This window comes from Tiliqua scincoides, chromosome 4, assembly GCF_035046505.1.
Source record: "Tiliqua scincoides isolate rTilSci1 chromosome 4, rTilSci1.hap2, whole genome shotgun sequence".
NCBI lineage: Eukaryota > Metazoa > Chordata > Lepidosauria > Squamata > Scincidae > Tiliqua > Tiliqua scincoides.
This window is the reverse complement of record NC_089824.1, coordinates 60,044,353-60,062,430: the sequence shown is the minus strand read 5'-3', so window position 1 is coordinate 60,062,430 and position 18,078 is coordinate 60,044,353. Positions and strand designations below refer to the sequence as shown.

The 18,078-nt window shown below is 43.1% G+C and overlaps 1 protein-coding gene across 3 annotated transcripts in view; it reads left to right on the top strand.

Annotated features, from left to right (window-relative positions):
• The window catches only part of PPP4R1 (protein phosphatase 4 regulatory subunit 1), a 53,967-nt gene that overhangs the window by 651 nt on the left and 35,238 nt on the right, over positions 1-18,078 (top strand). The window contains exon 1 of one of the 3 annotated variants that reach the window (XM_066624937.1): positions 7,511-7,545. The exons of the other annotated variants lie outside the window; for them this stretch is intronic. The gene's annotated coding sequence lies outside the window, so the exon portion shown is untranslated. Of the gene's footprint in view, positions 1-7,510; positions 7,546-18,078 lie in introns of those variants that run through there. 3 annotated transcript variants of the gene reach the window in all.

Sequence of the window (18,078 nt, the reverse complement as noted above, 5' to 3'; positions counted from 1 at the left end):
CAGCAGCAGCTTTTGGCCTCCAGTCCCTCCATGCACATGGATGCTGCACCCATGTCTCTTGGCACCCAGGGAGCGGGGGATGGGGTGGGCTGGAATGGGACGGGCAGGGCTTCACTGGCACCCGGAAACTGGGGGTATTCCTGGGCTTACTTGAATGAAATGGGGAAAGGGAACTCTCCTTCTCTTTGGGGGTGGGGGAATGGCTGGTATAAAGTGCAAGGAAAGGGAGGCAGAGATTGCATTTGCGCGCCTGTGTTCTGGCTCTCTGATTTTTGCTTCCGTGAATAGGTGGCTTGCAACTGTGGAGGAGGCCCAAGTTGCATTGTGGGAGGAAGCAGCCATGCTCAGCTGTCCTTGCTCGTTTCCCCACAGAGAGGCATTGATGTGCATGATTTGCAAAAGTTGTTGCTGTTTGTCCTGTTTTCTTCCTCTGGGTTCCCTGCAGGCCGATGTGGGGAAAGCCATCACTTTGAATGGGTCTGCGTTCATAGCACGCTGCTGCTGCCCGGACGAATGAGATTTAGGTCATGTTGTACTTGAAACCAAACCCAGCAATCTTAATATCGAGAGGAAATAGTATTATGCTGTTTCTCTTGGGAAACATGTCTATTATCTCTCATGAAAACTGAGTGTGTAAGAACTGATTATGGTTTTTGTGTAAGAAGTGATTAAGGGTGTTGTGTTTTGTTTTTAATGTTAATTATGTTCAGTTTTAGTATACTCCTTGGATAAACCAAATACGTGAAGGTCTGTCACATGGAAGAGAGCTGAGATTTGTTCTCTGCTACCCAAGAGATTAAGTCTAGACCTAATGGGCTTAAGTTACAGGAGGAGAGATTTTAGGTGAACATCAAAAAATGCATAATGTTAAGAGCAGTTTGATATTGTTACTGATACTGAGAACTGGTTTCTGAGAGCGGAGGTGGGTTCACCTTCACTGAAGGTCTTCAAACAAAGACAGACACCTTTCGGACATGCTTTAGAGAAGATTTTTCCTGCTTCAAGCAAGAGGTTGAACTAGATGATCTTGAAGGTCCTGTCCAGTCCTATAATTCTGTGGGATTATCTGTGTAAATTGTGGGTCAGGCTGTTGAGGTTAGGAGTTTTTTGCTTTCCACAAAGGATCTAGAAATAACAATAACAAATGGGTCTGGTAAACTTTGATGTGGCCATGACCTTGTATTTTTAAACATGAATAAAATTGGATCTGTGTCCTTCTGAATAACAGTGGTGATGGATCTGCAGCTCTGTTGCGTAATTTACAATTCCTAGTGCTGGAGCCTCTGATTTTGACCTGAGTGTCTTCAGCTTGGAGGAAAAAAAAACTTGGGTAGCCTGAACCTTGTACCTGATGCTTCAAGAGCTGCTGCTAGATAAAATGGGTACTACTAGGCTGCGTGGTGTACACTAAGTAAAAATAGTGATGCACATACAATATTTTATTATAAATAGGATATATTTCTGAAGTTCACGTATGTTCAAAATATTTTGCTAATTCCTGGTTATGTATGTAATTTTAGATTTTTTTAAAACATTTTTTTGTGGCAGGCACTATTGAGACATTTGTGACTATGCAGAATATCATGTGAGATAAATGGTGGCAAAGGTCCTTTGCGGAATAAGAATGAGGCACCATAAAATAAAGTTAAAACTAAGAATAGAAAGGAGAACAGAATATGTGCCCATGTTAAAATTGCATATTCAAAAATGAGAATGGAAAGAGATTGAATAGTTCACAGTCTTTACAATACTGGGCCACAGTTTGTTTACATATCCTGCTCCTTAATTCTTATGAGCAAATAGGTATATGTTTGGCTGTTATTAACTTATGGGTTGAACAGAACATTCTGTTGTAAAAACAGAATTTCTCTTTCAAAGCTTAAACACTTCTCTAATCTGAGAAGGTGAAGTTAGCTGAAAGTAAAGAAATCAGCTTCTGCTGTAAGCAGTACTGTAGGATTCATCACTGTACAGCTGTATATAAATTGCTGGCTTGTCTCTTTTTCTGTCTTTAAGAAGCAGTGCTTGTCATATCAGTTCTCATGCCTTTACTTTGTTGATGATTCAGTTATAATGGAAAAGTTTTATCAAAGAGGAACACCCTTCAATGATCTGTAGGAGTGTTTGGATGTGTTATTAGCTTCATTTCCTGTAGAAGTCCTCTTTGTGCCAAAGTTCTTCAATTGGGAACACTTCTGTTCTTATTCTTGCACGCTTCATCCTGAACTCAATGCGTGGATGAGACGGTGGTGTAGGGAGGAGGGGTTTAGATTCGTTAGGCACTGGGGAACGTTTTGGGACAAGCGGGGCCTGTACAAAAGGGACGGGCTCCACTTGAACCAGAATGGAACCAGACAGCTGGCGCATAACATTAAAAAGGTGGCAGAGCAGCTTTTAAACTGATCCCTGGGGAAAGGCCGACAGGAGCCAAGGGGCATCCGGTTCGGGACTCCTCATCCCTATGGGATGAGGATGGGGAGGTTAGAGAACAACAAGACAAAGGCAGAGTAGGAGAAGAAATTGGGAAAGGTAGCGTGATGGGATGTGATAGACGGTTTGGCACACTGAGAGGATGCGGGGACAAAGGAGCGAATAAGCAGCCCATCCTAGGGCATTCCGTGTACAAATGCTTTTATGCGAATGCCCAAAGTCTACGAGCAAAGGTGGGAGAACTGGAATGTTTGGTGACAAGGGAAAACATTGACATAGTGGGCATAACGGAAACCTGGTGGAATGCGGAGAATCAGTGGGATACCGCAATCCCAGGCTATAAACTCTACAGGAGGGACAGGCAGGGGCGTGTTGGAGGTGGGGTGGCCCTTTATGTTAAGGAAGGGATTGAAGGTGGGTCTGACTCCACCGTAGAATCTTTGTGGGTTAAATTACCAGGCTTGTGCAGCGATGTAATACTGGGGGCGTGCTATCGTCCTCCAGACCAGAAATCGGATGGGGACCTTGAAATGAGGAAACAGATCAGGGAGGTGACAAGGAGGGACAGGGTTGTGATCATGGGGGACTTCAATTATCCTCATATTGACTGGGTCAATTTGTGTTCTGGTCACGATAAGGAAACCGGATTTCTTGACGTGCTGAATGACTGTGGCTTAGAGGAGCTAGTCACGGAGCCCACCAGAGGACAGGTGACTCTGGATTTAATATTGTGCGGTACGCAGGACCTGGTTAGAGATGTAAACGTTACTGAGCCATTGGGGAACAGTGATCATGCTGCGATCCGTTTTGACATGCATGTTGGGGGAAGAATACCAGGCAAATCTCTAACAAAAACCCTTGACTTCCGACAGGCAGACTTTCCCCAAATGAGGAGGCTGGTTAGAAGGAGGTTGAAAAGGAGGGTAAAAAGAGTCCAATCTCTCCAGAGTGCATGGAGGCTGCTTAAAACAACAGTAATAGAGGCCCAGCAGAGGTGTATACCGCAAAGAAAGAAGGGTTCCACTAAATCCAGGAGGGTGCCCGCATGGCTAACCAGCCAAGTTAGAGAGGCTGTGAAGGGCAAGGAAGCTTCCTTCTGTAAATGGAAGTCTTGCCCTAATGAGGAGAATAAAAAGGAACATAAACTGTGGCAAAAGAAATGTAAGAAGGTGATACGGGAGGCCAAGTGAGACTATGAGGAACGCATGGCCAGCAACATTAAGGGGAATAATAAAAGCTTCTTCAAATATGTTAGAAGCAGGAAAGCCGCCAGAGAAGCGGTTGGCCCTCTGGATGGTGAGGGAGGGAAAGGGGAGATAAAAGGAGACTTAGAGATGACAGAGGAATTAAATGAGTTCTTTGCATCTGTCTTCACGGCAGAAGACCTCGGGCAGATACCGCTGCCCGAACGGCCCCTCCTGACCGAGGAGTTAAGTCACATAGAGGTTAAAAGAGAAGATGTTTCAGACCTCATTGATAAATTAAAGATCAATAAGTCACCAGGCCCTGATGGCATCCACCCAAGAGTTATTAAGGAATTGAAGAATGAAGTTGCAGATCTCTTGACTAAGGTATGCAACTTGTCCCTCAAAACGGCCACGGTGCCAGAAGATTGGAAGATAGCAAATGTCACGCCTATTTTTAAAAAGGGAAAGAGGGGGGACCCGGGAAACTATAGGCCGGTCAGCCTAACATCCATACCGGGTAAGATGGTGGAATGCCTCATCAAAGATAGGATCTCAAAACACATAGACGAACAGGCCTTGCTGAGGGAGAGTCAGCATGGCTTCTGTAAGGGTAAGTCTTGCCTCACGAACCTTATAGAATTCTTTGAAAAGGTCAACAGGCATGTGGATGTGGGAGAACCCGTGGACATTATATATCTGGACTTTCAGAAGGCGTTTGACACGGTCCCTCACCAAAGGCTACTGAAAAAACTCCACAGTCAGGGAATTAGAGGACAGGTCCTCTCGTGGATTGAGAACTGGTTGGAGGCCAGGAAGCAGAGAGTGGGTGTCAATGGGCAATTTTCACAATGGAGAGAGGTGAAAAGCAGTGTGCCCCAAGGATCTGTCCTGGGACCGGTGCTTTTCAACCTCTTCATAAATGACCTGGAGGCAGGGTTGAGCAGTGAAGTGGCTAAGTTTGCAGACGACACCAAGCTTTTCCGAGTGGTGAAGACCAGAAGTGATTGTGAGGAGCTCCAGAAGGATCTCTCCAGACTGGCAGAATGGGCAGCAAAATGGCAAGCCAGATGCGCTTCAATGGCAGTAAGTGTAAAGTCATGCACATTGGGGCAAAAAAATCAAAACTTTAGATATAGGCTGATGGGTTCTGAGCTGTCTGTGACAGATCAGGAGAGAGATCTTGGGGTGGTGGTGGACAGGTCGATGAAAGTGTCGACCCAATGTGCGGCAGCAGTGAAGAAGGCCAATTCTATGCTTGGGATCATTAGGAAGGGTATTGAGAACAAAACGGCTAGTATTATAATGCTGTTGTACAAATCTATGGTAAGGCCACACCTGGAGTATTGTGTCCAGTTCTGGTCGCCACATCTCAAAAAAGACATAGTGGAAATGGAAAAGGTGCAAAAGAGAGCGACTAAGATAATTACGGGCTGGGGCACTTTCCTTTTGAGGAAAGGCTACGGCGTTTGGGCCTCTTCAGCCTAGAAAAGAGACGCCTGAGGGGGGACATGATTGAGACATACAAAATTATGCAGGAAATGGACAGAGTGGATAGGGAGATGCTCTTCACACTCTCACATAATACCAGAACCAGGGGACATCCACTAAAATTGAGTGTTGGGCGGGTTAGGACAGACAAAAGAAAATATTTCTTTACTCAGTGTGTGGTTGGTCTGTGGAACTCCTTGCCACAGGATGCGGTGCTGGCGTCTAGCCTAGACGCCTTTAAAAGGGGATTGGACAAGTTTCTGGAGGAAAAATCCATTATGGGGTACAAGCCATGATGTGTATGCGCAACCTCCTGATTTTAGAAATGGGCTATGTCAGAATGCCAGATGCAAGGGAGGGCACCAGGATGAGGTCTCTTGTTATCTGGTGTGCTCCCTGGTGCATTTGGTGGGCCGCTGTGAGATACAGGAAGCTGGACTAGATGGGCCTATGGCCTGATCCAGTGGGGCTGTTCTTATGTTCTTAACTCTGGACCTTATGTGTTCCTGGAGTACTGCAGCTGTCTTAGCCTTTTGTATAGGGAAATGGTCATCCAAAGACCTGGTTTGCAGTGATGGCTTTGAGAATTGAGAGGGCCATAAGCTGGCCACAAATGACAGACTGACAGTGTCAGCAAACTGAATTGCATGTAATAAGCTGATCTTAAAGGGGTACTGCCTACTGCATATTTTATTTTAGGTTTCAATATTATCTCAGCGACAGACTTCAAAGGCAGGAAGCTATGGTAATCCAATTTTCAATAAATTCACAAGTCCTTGACCAAGAAGAAAAATCTCAGGTTTCTATGTAAGTTGTTGCTAAAGTAAGTGATATAATTTCACTTATAGTAACTGAGAGTGAGGGAGGTTGGTGACTACTTGGCAGAAAAGTGTAGACCATATCTCATTCAATTAATACATCCATGATGTTTATTTGCTATTCCTATTTCACAGCTGAGAAACTGCAAATAGCAGATACTGTACTGACTTTTCTAGTTGAATAAAATTTCATCTCTGGTTGAACAGGGGCAAAGTCCAGCAATCTGTTTTACTCTCCAGTTGTTGCTGCTTTAGATCTTATAAGCAGCTAAAGTACTTTGCTTCTAGAAGTGGCCTAGTTCTTTCTGCTTAACTTAGTTCTTTCTGCTGTATGAATGTTCTAAGTAGCAGTGGTGGTCCTGGTGGTTTTCCCGCCAGGGGCCACCCCCCCATTTACCGCCCCCTAACTTGCAAGTAATTGCGGTGAGGTCATCGTCATTACAATTACTTCTGCGCCACTGCCTCCTCCCTTCCCCCTTTGAAAAAAGCAGGGAGGGAGGAGGCAGTCTAGTTTCCGATGGAGCCTTTTGTACCACACCTAGAAGCGTGGAAGCCTCCATCAGAGCTTTTTTGCACTACTGGAAGGCACCCAGATGGTGAGTGCTGCCCACCTTCTGGAAGTGGAAGTCCCCTCCATCCCCTCCAATGGAGCTTCTGTGCCACTAGCTGTGGAGAAGATGTGTGGAGGAGGTGCTGAGGCGCATGGAGGAAGCTAGCTGTGGAGGAAATGCAAAATTGGAGGAGTCGTGTGCCACTTCTGGCTGGGCCATTCTGAAGGCCACTCTCCTCTCCTCCCCTTTCTTTAAAGGGGAGGAGGACAACCCTCAGATGTGGTTGAGAATCACGCCTAGGTGTGGTTCTCCTCTGATCTGAGGGCTTCTCTCTTTTCCTCCCCTTTAAAGAAAGGGCAGAGGAAGAGGGCGGCCCTCAGATTGGCATGGAATTGCGCCAGCAGTGGCTGTGAGAGCAGGGGGAAGAGGGTCGTTGTACTGCCCCTCCAAGCGCCTAAATTCCTGACCACAGGGCATTTGCACCCCTTTCCCCCTCTGGGCACGCCACTGCTAAGCAGAAATATTTCTTCATAATAAAAGTCAATTATTCAGTGGTGCTTGAGTCTATGAACAGAAGAGAATATTTCTGACAGTTTGTTTCACACTTTAAAAGTTTTTTAAGTCTCTTAAGGACCCACATCTGATAGGTTTTTAGGTGACTTCTACATACAACTTACAGTGAAATTTCAGACTTGCCTTCCTTGGTGTACTCTTCCAGCTTGAAGATTCCTTTAATGTAAAAGTACTGCGTGCTATAATTCTGCAGCTTTTCTTTATCTAGATGGCCTAAATAGGCTGATCCTAGTCTACTCTTAGTGCAAGTGGGAATAAATAGTTACTATGTGGAAAAATAACTCATTTTGTTATGTGTGATGAGAGAGCTATGAAACATGAGCAAAAAGAGCATATGTGGTATTCTAAAAATATTGTCATTTAACATAGCCACTTCCAAGTAGCAAGTTGGAGAACAGACGTGAGGCTTCTTGTGTTTTGGAAGATAATTTTGAGTAGGTGGAAGCTGTCTGTAGGTGGTACCAAAGGAAATCTGCATCTATACTGGGTTTTGTTGAAGTAAGTTTGTGTATTTCAGAGTGAATTGCAGTTTTATTTGTATAATTTTTATGATATGGTATTATACAGATATATTATAATCTATATATACCTTGTAACTGAATTAGAGCTTTAAGAAAAACATGTAATTATATATTGTAAGCAAGAGATATACTGTACAGTGGAATCACTTCTTACATGGGGATTAGGTCTTAAAGATGACGTGAAAGATGAAATTTGCATGTAGTCAAAATTACCCTTCAAAATTCATTAAATTGCTTGCATTTAGGGACCATGTTTAGGGACAAAATACATAATGTATCTTTAAAAACTAGAATCATACTTTGAGGGGTATGTGAGAATTGAGACCAGCTGAGAGGCAGCAGATTCACATTCACCATCACCTGTTCACTCTAGAGCATACGCTCATTGAGTGGAATGGTGACTGGAATTACCTGCACATTTTAAACTGTTTGCTAAGCATGTATACTTGAATGTGCATATGATGTGACTCCACTATGCAGTATTTTTTTTAACCCTCTTGGTCATGAGGAGGGATAAAGAGAAAAAGATATACTTTTATCTTGGAATTTGTTATGAGAACTTTTTTTTTTCAAAAGATACTTAGCCAATTTATTGGTGAGTTATATATTTTTAATATATGTATTCTTGAATCAGGCAAGTGCCAAAGGACTGGATGCTCTTTATTAGTCATCGTGCAAAGCAAGGCCGCGCTATGCTCTTAGTCATATATAAAATTCTTTTGGTTCTGAACACATTGTTGAAACATGTTTAAGTGAAAGTTAAAGTGTAAAGTAATTCTTGTAAGACAGGATGTATTTTATTTCCAAATTTTTTGTAACAGTGTACTGAGTTCTGAATGCTGTCATGGGGTTGAGCATTGGCAGCAGTATAGTTTCATAGTCTTGAAAAAAAATCACTTTTGTAGGCTGTTATGTAGTGGGCATATGAACTTGTTTATTTTAATGTCTGTATTAGGGCTTTTGTGTTTCCTTTTAATGTATATTCTCTTGTGTTTTGTTTTATATTAATACAACATAATCAGGAACCCTTTCTTCTCCCTCCTGCTCACTGGCACTGACATACTGGAGTTCACTGGCACTGACATACTGGAGTCTTATGTTCAGGCCAATCATTTCCTGTGTTGGGTTGTACCCTAAATTGTTCTTCTATTCACAGAACAAGCTCCATTGCTGAAGCTGGAGAGGCAATTTCACCAATCTTCCCTTCCACCTATGCTCCTGAAAATCTGTCATAGATGGTTGGGGGAGCAGGTGTTTGAGGGGCCCAGAAGTTTGTAGATGCAAGGGGAGATGAGAAAAATTTGCCTCACCCTTGCATAAATGAAATTTCTGCCAATGGAAGCATTTAGGATAGGATTCATTATTAACAGATAACCCAAGCTGTAGAAATGTTTGACGCTATAGATGTTACATATAAAGGAACATTCTTTACCACTGTTACACAGTGAGACCAGGAACATGATGCAGCAAATACTAGGAGGAGGCTTGACTTGGCTTGGCTGGCAGAGCTCCAAAGTATGCTTTTTTGTGCTTAAAAAAAGTCCTCATGTCCATCCTGAGCCTCTTACTGGTGTTTTTCGCATCTCCTCTGACCACCCAACCCAGAAATAATTGGCAGTGATGTTATCACCAGTTACTTTTGGTGGTACTTACAATAGAGGACCATGTGAAGTAGTACGGTGGAGGTCAAATGTTGAGAAACACTGTTTCAGATCTTATTTGATCTAAAAGTGAGCTCAAATGTGAACATGGATGGAGTTTAATAAGAATTTATTTAGTGGTAGTTAGGTTGACTTATCAGTGTACAGGCATGCTCCTGTATCTACGAGTGAAACAGCAGATATGGAGGAATGCCTCCCCCTCCAGAGCCAAGGGGAGCTCTGCTCTCTTCACCTCTGGAGCGTTGTCTAAGCCCAGCAGAGGCTGTGAATGTATGTCTGCAGCCTCTGCCAAGCTCAGACTGGGCTGAAGAGAAAAAAACATGTGACTTTGGTTTTTTAAAAAAAAATCAGAAGTGACATTTTTAATGCCTTATAAGGCATGAGGAGGCCCAGGGAATCCCTGAGAGCCTCTGCTGGGCTAAGATGACCCTCGAGAGCCGGGGAGAGCACAACTCCCCTAACCTCCGGAGAGGGTGTGCATGAGGGGGCCATGGATCCGATCTGCAGTAAGTGAATCTGGGGATACAGGATATGGCCCCCCCATAAATGTAACATATTTTGTCACAAGGGGAAGAAAGAAAAAAGCTAATGTCGAACGGCAAGTGAAATCTTTAAGCTATCAATGAAAAAGGAGAGCACACACATATCCTTTTTGTGTGTCTCATCCAAATGCTAGTTGTTGACAGCCCAGAGATGAGCAGTTCATTCAATATTAAGAGCCATATCGAAAAACTGTAAGCTGGACCACTGCAGATTATTTGCATACTTGAGGACCCAATCCTAACTAACTTTTCAGTTCTAGTGCAGCTGCAAGGCAGCACCAAGGTAAGAGAACAAATGTTCCCATACCTTAAGGAGGCCTCTATGATTGCCACCCCACCACAGGATACAGTGCATGCCCCATTAGTGCGGCTGCACCAGCACTGGAAAATTGGATCGGATTGGGCCCTGTGTTGCATGTAGTTAATGAAACTTAGAGTTCCAATGTGGAATATCGGCAGCTTATCTACCAAAGATAGTTTTTGACAATCCAGATATGAACAATTCATGCTGATTCTCTGGAGATTCTGGCCAATTCTATGCTTGGGATCATTAGAAAAGGTATTGAGAACAAAACAGCTAATATTAAAATGCCGTTGTACAAATCGATGGTAAGGCCACACCTGGAGTATTGTGTCCAGTTCTGGTTGCCGTATCTCAAAAAAAGACATAGTGGAAATAGTAAAGGTGCAAAAGAGAGCGACTAAGATGATTACTGGGCTGGGGCGACTTCCTTATGAGGAAAGGCTACGGTGTTTGGGCCTCTTCAGCCTAGAAAAGAGGCCCCTGAGGGGGGGACATGATTGAGACATATAAAATTATGCAGGGGGTGGACAGAGTGGATAGAGAGATGCTCTTTACACTCTCACATAACACCAGAACCAGGGGACATCCACGAAAATTGTGTGTTGGGAGAGTTGGAACAGACAAAATATTTCTTTACTCAGCGTGTGGTTGATCTGTGGAACTCCTTGCTGCAGGATGTGGTGATGGCATCTGGCCTGGATGCCTTTAAAAGGGGATTGGACAGGTTTCTGGAGGAAAAATCCATTATGGGTTATAAGCCATGATGTGTATGTTCAACATCCTGATTTTAGAAATGGGTTATGTCAGAATGCCAGATGCAAGGGAGGGCACCAGGATGCAGGTCTCTTGTTATCTGGTGTGCTCCCTGGGGCATTTGGTGGGGCGCTGTGAGATACAGGAAGCTGGACTAAATGGGCCTATGGCCTGATCCAGTGAGGCTGTTCTTATGTTCTTATGAGATTGTAAGATTTGAGGGGATTTTTTAAAGTATTTGAAAGAAGTAACCATGACACTCAGATTTTATTTTTTAAATTTAAAGTTGTAGGGAAAGCTGTGAGTGTCACTATGCATGTCAGTTACACAAGTGCACTGAGGGTTCATTACTTACCTCTGGACTTGGCTGTGATAATAGATTAGGGCTCTCACCCTTAAAGAAGCTTGGAGTGCAATCCTGTGCAGTTACCTGAGAGTAAGTTCCCTTTGACTCAAGGGAAGAGTTAAACTTCTAGAAGTTCACTGTTAGTTAACTTTGTTTTTGGGTCAAAACCATGTTTCTAAAGCAACTTTAGAAAGATAAATCTTTTCAGTGGTCCAAGAGAGGTGTAGGATTCCACTGAACGTTTTGAGTATGTTAGGGGACTTTAGTCATGTTACCTATTTTACTGGAATTCTCTGTTGCCACTGTTTTCTACTTCTATCATTTTACTAACTGAGAGATTGAAAATACAGGGTGTCTCAAGAAAATGTACACACACTTTGTAGTGTCTGATTTATTATGCTATAATTCATACATGTATTGCTTATAGTGTCCTCAGAAGCATTTGCTTGATCCAGTCAATTAATTAATTGAAGTCTAAGTTTTAGACTGAGTGCTTGAAATGTTCTCCACTGGTGTTCATATATCATTGGCTAAGGCAGCATTTCTCAAACTTTGAATCAGGACCCACTTGGTGGGTTGTGACCTGATTTCTGGTGGGTCCTGCAGAACCTCCAGTGAAAACACAGGTGATGGAAATATCAGGTAATGAATTGCCTCAATCCCTGAGGCTATTCAAAAATCAGGCAGCTGAGCACCTGCAGTTTGCAAGCTTGAATGAATACAGGGAAATAAATGTTTTGAGTGTCTTTTTTTCTGGTGTGTGTTTTTCCCAAGTCCATCACTGACAGGTACTAGAAGTAGATGAAGGCTGGGTCACATAACTAAGCCCCTCAAGCCTTGAGGCTATTTAGGGCTACTTCATTACGAGAAATGGATCAAGGTTTTTAAAAAAAATAAATTAATAAAATATTACTTGTAAATAAATAAAAATATTCTTTCTAGATTATCTTTTTTGAAGTCTCATAAAGCTAGGTGGGTCCCAATTTATTAGTGTAATTTTAAAAGAGGGTCTCGATGTTAAAAGGTTTGAGAACCACTGAACTAAGGGATTTGCAGGCATCCAACAACGTATGTGCTGAGATGGTTCCACAAGTCTCTTCAATTGCTTCCCTTGATGGTTAGGTGAGATTTTGTACAATGAAGTATGTATGAATTACAGCTAATTAAAATGTGTGTACGTTTTTTGAGATGTCCTCTACATGGGAAACAGATGCAATTGTGATCCTGACTGTTGTGCCACTCGGGACTGCAAAATGCCTCTCCGGCTGAAAAACGTCACTTTCGGTTTTCTCCGAAAACTGGAAGTGATGTTTTTAGGCCTTCTGAGCCCCTGACAGGCCATATACAGTCTCCCCGGCCCCCAGTAGGCCTTCTGAGCCCTCTGAAATGCTATAAAGATCACTTCTGGTTTTTGGCTGAAAACTGGAAATGACCTTTTTAGGACTTCCGGAGGCCTCAGAAGGCCTGCTGGGGGCCAGGGAGGCTGCATGCAATCTCAGCACTATGATGGTCTTCTATGGCGCTTGAAAGGGTCCTTGTTTAAAGAAAGGGAGGTGGGGGAAGGTGTTGCTGTGGCACTTCCTGCCAGGTGGTACCCCAGAACATTTGCCCCCCCCCTATGAGCAATGGTTTGTCCAAGGATTTGTGTTAGAAGAAATTTTGTTTATGCATTTATGATCTGGAGTGAGGTGATCTGGAGTGAGGGGTAAGCAGAGAAATAACTGAATTTTCAAAGGATACCAGAATATGTAGGTTAGTAAAGTTTCAAATGAATGTTGAAGAGCTCTAAAACAGGGGTGTCCAAAGTTTTTGGCAGGAGGGCCACATCAGCTCTCTGACATTGTGTATGTGTGTGTGGGGGGAAAGAATTCATTTACATTTAAAATTTGAATAAATTTACATAAGTACATAAATGAATATATTAAAGATGAACTTATATGAATGAATGAAGGTCTTGCAATAGCTCAAGGCCTATAAAAGTCCTTGCACAAAGCAAGGCCAGCCTTTCCTTTGCTGCCGCTACTGCATCACAGATGTGAAACAGCAAGCTGTGGAGGGAGCCCTCGTCCCACAGCTCACAGGAGAGGTCAAACAGTCACCTTCATGCTGACAGCAGTTGTGGAGGGCCAGTGTGGGCTCCAATAAATTGCTGGAGGGCCAGAGGCTCATTGGAGACTGGGGGCTCCTTGAGGGCCGCATTGAGAGGCCTCGAGGGCCGCATGTGGCCCCAGGGCCGGGGTTTGGGCACCCCTGCTCTAAAAGAATCTATAAATTGGATGAATAGGCAAGAAAATAACAGATAAGATTCATCATGGTGAATAGCAAATGCACGCTTACATATGCACTGATGGTCTGTGTATCTTGCATTCATAAACCAAGTAGATAATTAAAATTAATATTTTTGTAATAATGACATCCCACTACTCCTGTCATGAAGTTTTTGCAAAGTTCTGTTAGTAGAAAAGAGAATATAACAAACAAGATACAATGATTCAATGTGATGCTTATTGTGTTTCATGCTTGCCTGAATAAAAATCATGATGCGGTAATTATTACTAAATAGTTAGCATTTAACATGTGTGTTATCAGAGAGCTTTAACAAGAACTCTATAAATGCTTGTACCATTGACTCATTGGCAGGAACTTGGGAGATGTTGGCAGCAATAATGCCAAAAAGCCTAAGGGTACAATTCTAACCCAACTGTCCAGCACTGAGGTAAGGGCAATGCAACTTCAAAGTAAGGGATGAAACATTGCCTTACTTTGGGGAGGCCTCTTTGACTGCCCCCCCAACTGCAGGATGCAGCACATGCCCCACTGGCACAGCTATGCCAGTGCTGGAAAGTTGGTAAGGATTGTATCCTAAATCATACATCAGGAGGGCCATTGTGATGTGTATGCTATAAGCAAGTAACAGGATGTCAGTTACCATGTACAGTGTAAATTAAGAGAGCCTGTAGAGGCAACTGAATATTTATCTTTATGAGAAGAGTTAGATCTGGGAATAGCTGGTACCTTTTCCCATTGTAACAACCCAAAGAAGGCAACAATGGAACCTGCTTTCTCTGACTTGCAAACTGTAAGAAGATTGCATTAAAGAGAAATTGGATCGTCCTGTGAAGGCAGAATGTTAAACTGAGTAGAGTTTCAGTTAGCATGGAAGAAGAACCTCCCATTGATGGTAGACCCTTGGAGATATCGGGATCATCTGCATTTTTTGAGATAGCTGGTAGTTGCAAGTCTTACTTTGACACTGGCTGACTTAAGTGCTTTAGAAGTATATATATATAGTGGTGATGGTAATGAAACTTAATGGAATTACTGTTCATAGTGACAGTGTTGGGACAAATTGGAATACCATGGTTTTATATTTCTATTTTTGTTTCTCCTTTCATGAATGTTAGGGTGGATTGGAATATACTTAAGAGTCTGTATATAGAAAAGTACCATGTAGTGTGTGCTGAACTGTGCCTGTAGGCTGCCATCCTGAAGAGTTGCAGAAGCACTTTGTGCACGTGCTCAGAGCTTTTCATAGAATTCTCCTGAGCATTAACGTTGGTTTTTTGATGAAAGCTGAGAAGTTGGCAGAATTCCTGTCAGGAAAATCTCTGCAAAACGGCTTGAGTTCTCACATGATTTTGTTCTTTATAGTTGCAGGATTTTGGCTGCTATGTATAAATTAAGGGTATCCATATTACCCACATAAGATTGAATTGTTTAATTTGAAATGGTAATGTCTTCTTATACCTGGCAACTAAAACAACTACCAAAATAAAACAGAGAGGTTCATCCTTTTGGAGGATATTTGGACTCCTCTGAATCTGTAAGGGAAGTGAATTTCTCAGCTGTGGAGCAAGCATAAGCAACAAGATTCCGTCTTTGTTTTCAAAAGCTGATGGATAGAGAGTTCAATGAAGGAGTTGCGCTTAGACTCTGCTAGAAAAGTTATAAGGAGAATAAAGGTTAATTTAGATGTTAACACAGGAGTTTAGTTTTTTGATACAGGACAATAAAGGCTAGAGAATGGAAGCCATTTGCTCGTTCTCTAGCATATAAAATTGGAAAAAGATGGACCACAGATGGTTCAAAGATGTCAAAATATTTTTGCCGTGTAGCAAGAAAGAATGTTGATTACTTTGATGTGGCTTGTCCCTTTAAAAAAAATCAATACTTCTTACAGACAGCAGTGCTAAAACTTTGCAAACTATCATCAGGAGGTGAGACTATCTGTGTTGTGTCCTACCTTCTTTCTCTAACTTCCTTCTTTGACCTCCAGCTTTGGAATGATGATTACCCAGCTCAGTTCCATAGCCTTTCTTGATGTTTTTTCTAAGAATTGCTTGGTTGGAACTTTTTGCTGTGGAATGCCTTTTTCTGCCAGCTACCATGCCATTACACACTCTCTACTTTCTCTGGTTCTACTTCTTGCTCCTTTCATGAACTGTAGTCTCTCCAAGTAATGGCTTTCTCTTAAATGTCCTCATTTATTTAATAGATTTATACCCTGCCTTTCCATAAAAGCTCAAGACTGCTAAAAAAAATTAATCATAAACATAATACAAAAACAATAGATCCATCAAATTTACAAATTTAAGAAGTAAAACAATAAAATAGCATATCAGCTAATATGTTGGTAACCTTCAGTCTCAAAAGACTATGGTATCGCGCTCTGAATGGTGGTTCTGGAACAGCGTCTAGTGTGGCTGAAAAGGCCAATTCGGGAGTGACAATCCCTTCCACACTGGGAGCAAGTGCAGTCTGTCCCTGGTCTGTCTCCCTGGCTATGGGCCTTCCTTCTTTGCCTCTTAGCCTCAGACTGTTGGCCAAGTGTCTCTTCAAACTGGGAAAGGCCATGCTGCACAGCCTGCCTCCAAGCGGGCTGCTCAGAGGCCAGGGTTTCCCACTTGTTGAGGTCCACTCCTAAGGCCTTCAGATCCCTCTTGCAGATGTCCTTGTATCGCAGCTGTGGTCTACCTGTAGGGTGCTTTTCTTGCATGAGTTCTCCATAGAGGAGATCCTTTGGGATCCGGCCATCATCCATTTTCATGACATGACCGAGCCAATGCAGGCGTCTCTGGTTCAGCAGTGCATACATGCTAGGGATTCCAGCATGTTCCAGGACTGGACGTTCCAGTTAATATAACATTTAATAAAACAACCAACCCACAAATAGCAGATTATCTCCTCTGTCACTTCTGTCCCACTTGCTCAACTCTGCAATTTCCACCTTTATTTCTTTCTTATCCTCAACTCATTCACTGATCATTGACTGATCCACTAATCCTGACTTCTAAATTTCTTTCTGTTATTTATTTCTGCTGATGCTCTTGGGCTACTGAGCACCTTGGGACAAATCAGATATTGTTCACTTTAAATTCATGCTGAGTTTGTTCTCCACTTCTGTTTATCTGGCCAAGCAACATTGCAATTCCAGCCTGATCCAGACATTTTCCAAGAATCTCCAGCCTTTGTGTGGTCTTTAATGCTCTTTTAAGGTCTACCTCAGGGGTTTTCAAACTGGGGCGTTGCGACACCCCAGCCTTAAGGGCCAGGGGCAGCAATGAGATCCCCAGGTTTTCGTCGCTCAGGGGGCTGCAGGGCCTTGGCTGTACTTACTAGAGCCTCCTGCAGCCTCCCCGGGGGTGCGGGGAGCCCTGCGCAACCATCTGCAGGGCTCCCCGAAGCTTAAAAAGTGAAAGTGGAGTGATCGTGCCCCGCCTCTGCAAAACCAGAAGTGGAGCATCTGACCCTTTGATAGCACCTCACTACTGATCTCTCTCTTTTTCTCCCCTTTCCTCATCACACCATCAAGTTCTCTGACTTCTCTGCTACTTCCTCGTTGTATTTACATATGCTGCAGTCTTTTCATTCTAAAAACAAAAACAAACCCTTTATCAAAGATAGAATCTCAAAACACATAGACGAACAAGCCTTGCTGAGGGAGAATCCGCACGGCTTCTGTAAGCGTAAGTCTTGCCTCCCAAACCTTTTAGAATTCTTTGAAAAGATCAACAGGCATATGGATGCAGTAGAATCTGTGGGTATTATATATCTGGACTTTCAGAAGTCGTTTGACACTGTCCCTCACCAAAGTCTGCTGAGAAAACTTCACAGTCAGGGAATTAGAGGGTAGGTCCTCTCCTGGATTAGGAACTGGTTCAGGTCCAGGAAGCAGAGAGTGGGTGTCAATGGGCAATTTTCACAATGGAGAGAGGTGGAAAGTGTAGTGCCCCAAGGATCTGTCCTGGGACCAGTACTTTTCAACCTGTCCGTACATGACCTGGATACAGGGTTGAGCAGCGAGGTGGCCAAGTTTGTAGACGACACCAAACTTTTCTGAGTGGTGAAGACCAGAAGAGATTGTGAAAAGCTCTAGAAGGATCTCTCCAAACTGGGAGACTGGGCAGCAAAATGGCAGATGCGTTTCAATGTAAGTAAGTGTAAAGTCATGCACATTGGGGCAAAGAATCAAAACTTCATATATAGGCTAATGGGTTCTGAGCTGTCTGTGACAGATGAGGAGAGAGAACTTGGGGTACTGGTGGACAGCTTGATGAAAGTGTTGACCCAATGTGCGGCAGCAGTGAAGAGGGCTAATTCTATGCTTGGGATCATTAGGAAAGGCACTGAGAATAAGACAGCTAATTTTGTAATGCCATTGTACAAATCGATGGTAAGGCCACAGCTGGAGTATTGTGTCCAGTTCTGGTCGCTGCATCTCAAAAAGGTTATCGTGGAGATGGGAAAGGTGCAAAAGAGAGCAACCAAAATGATTACTGGGCTGGGGCACCTTCCCTATGAGGAAAGGGTACAATATTTAGGTCTCTTCAGTCTAGAAAAGCGGCGCCTGAGGGGGGACATGATTGAGACATACAAAATTATGCAGGGGATGGACAGAGTGGAT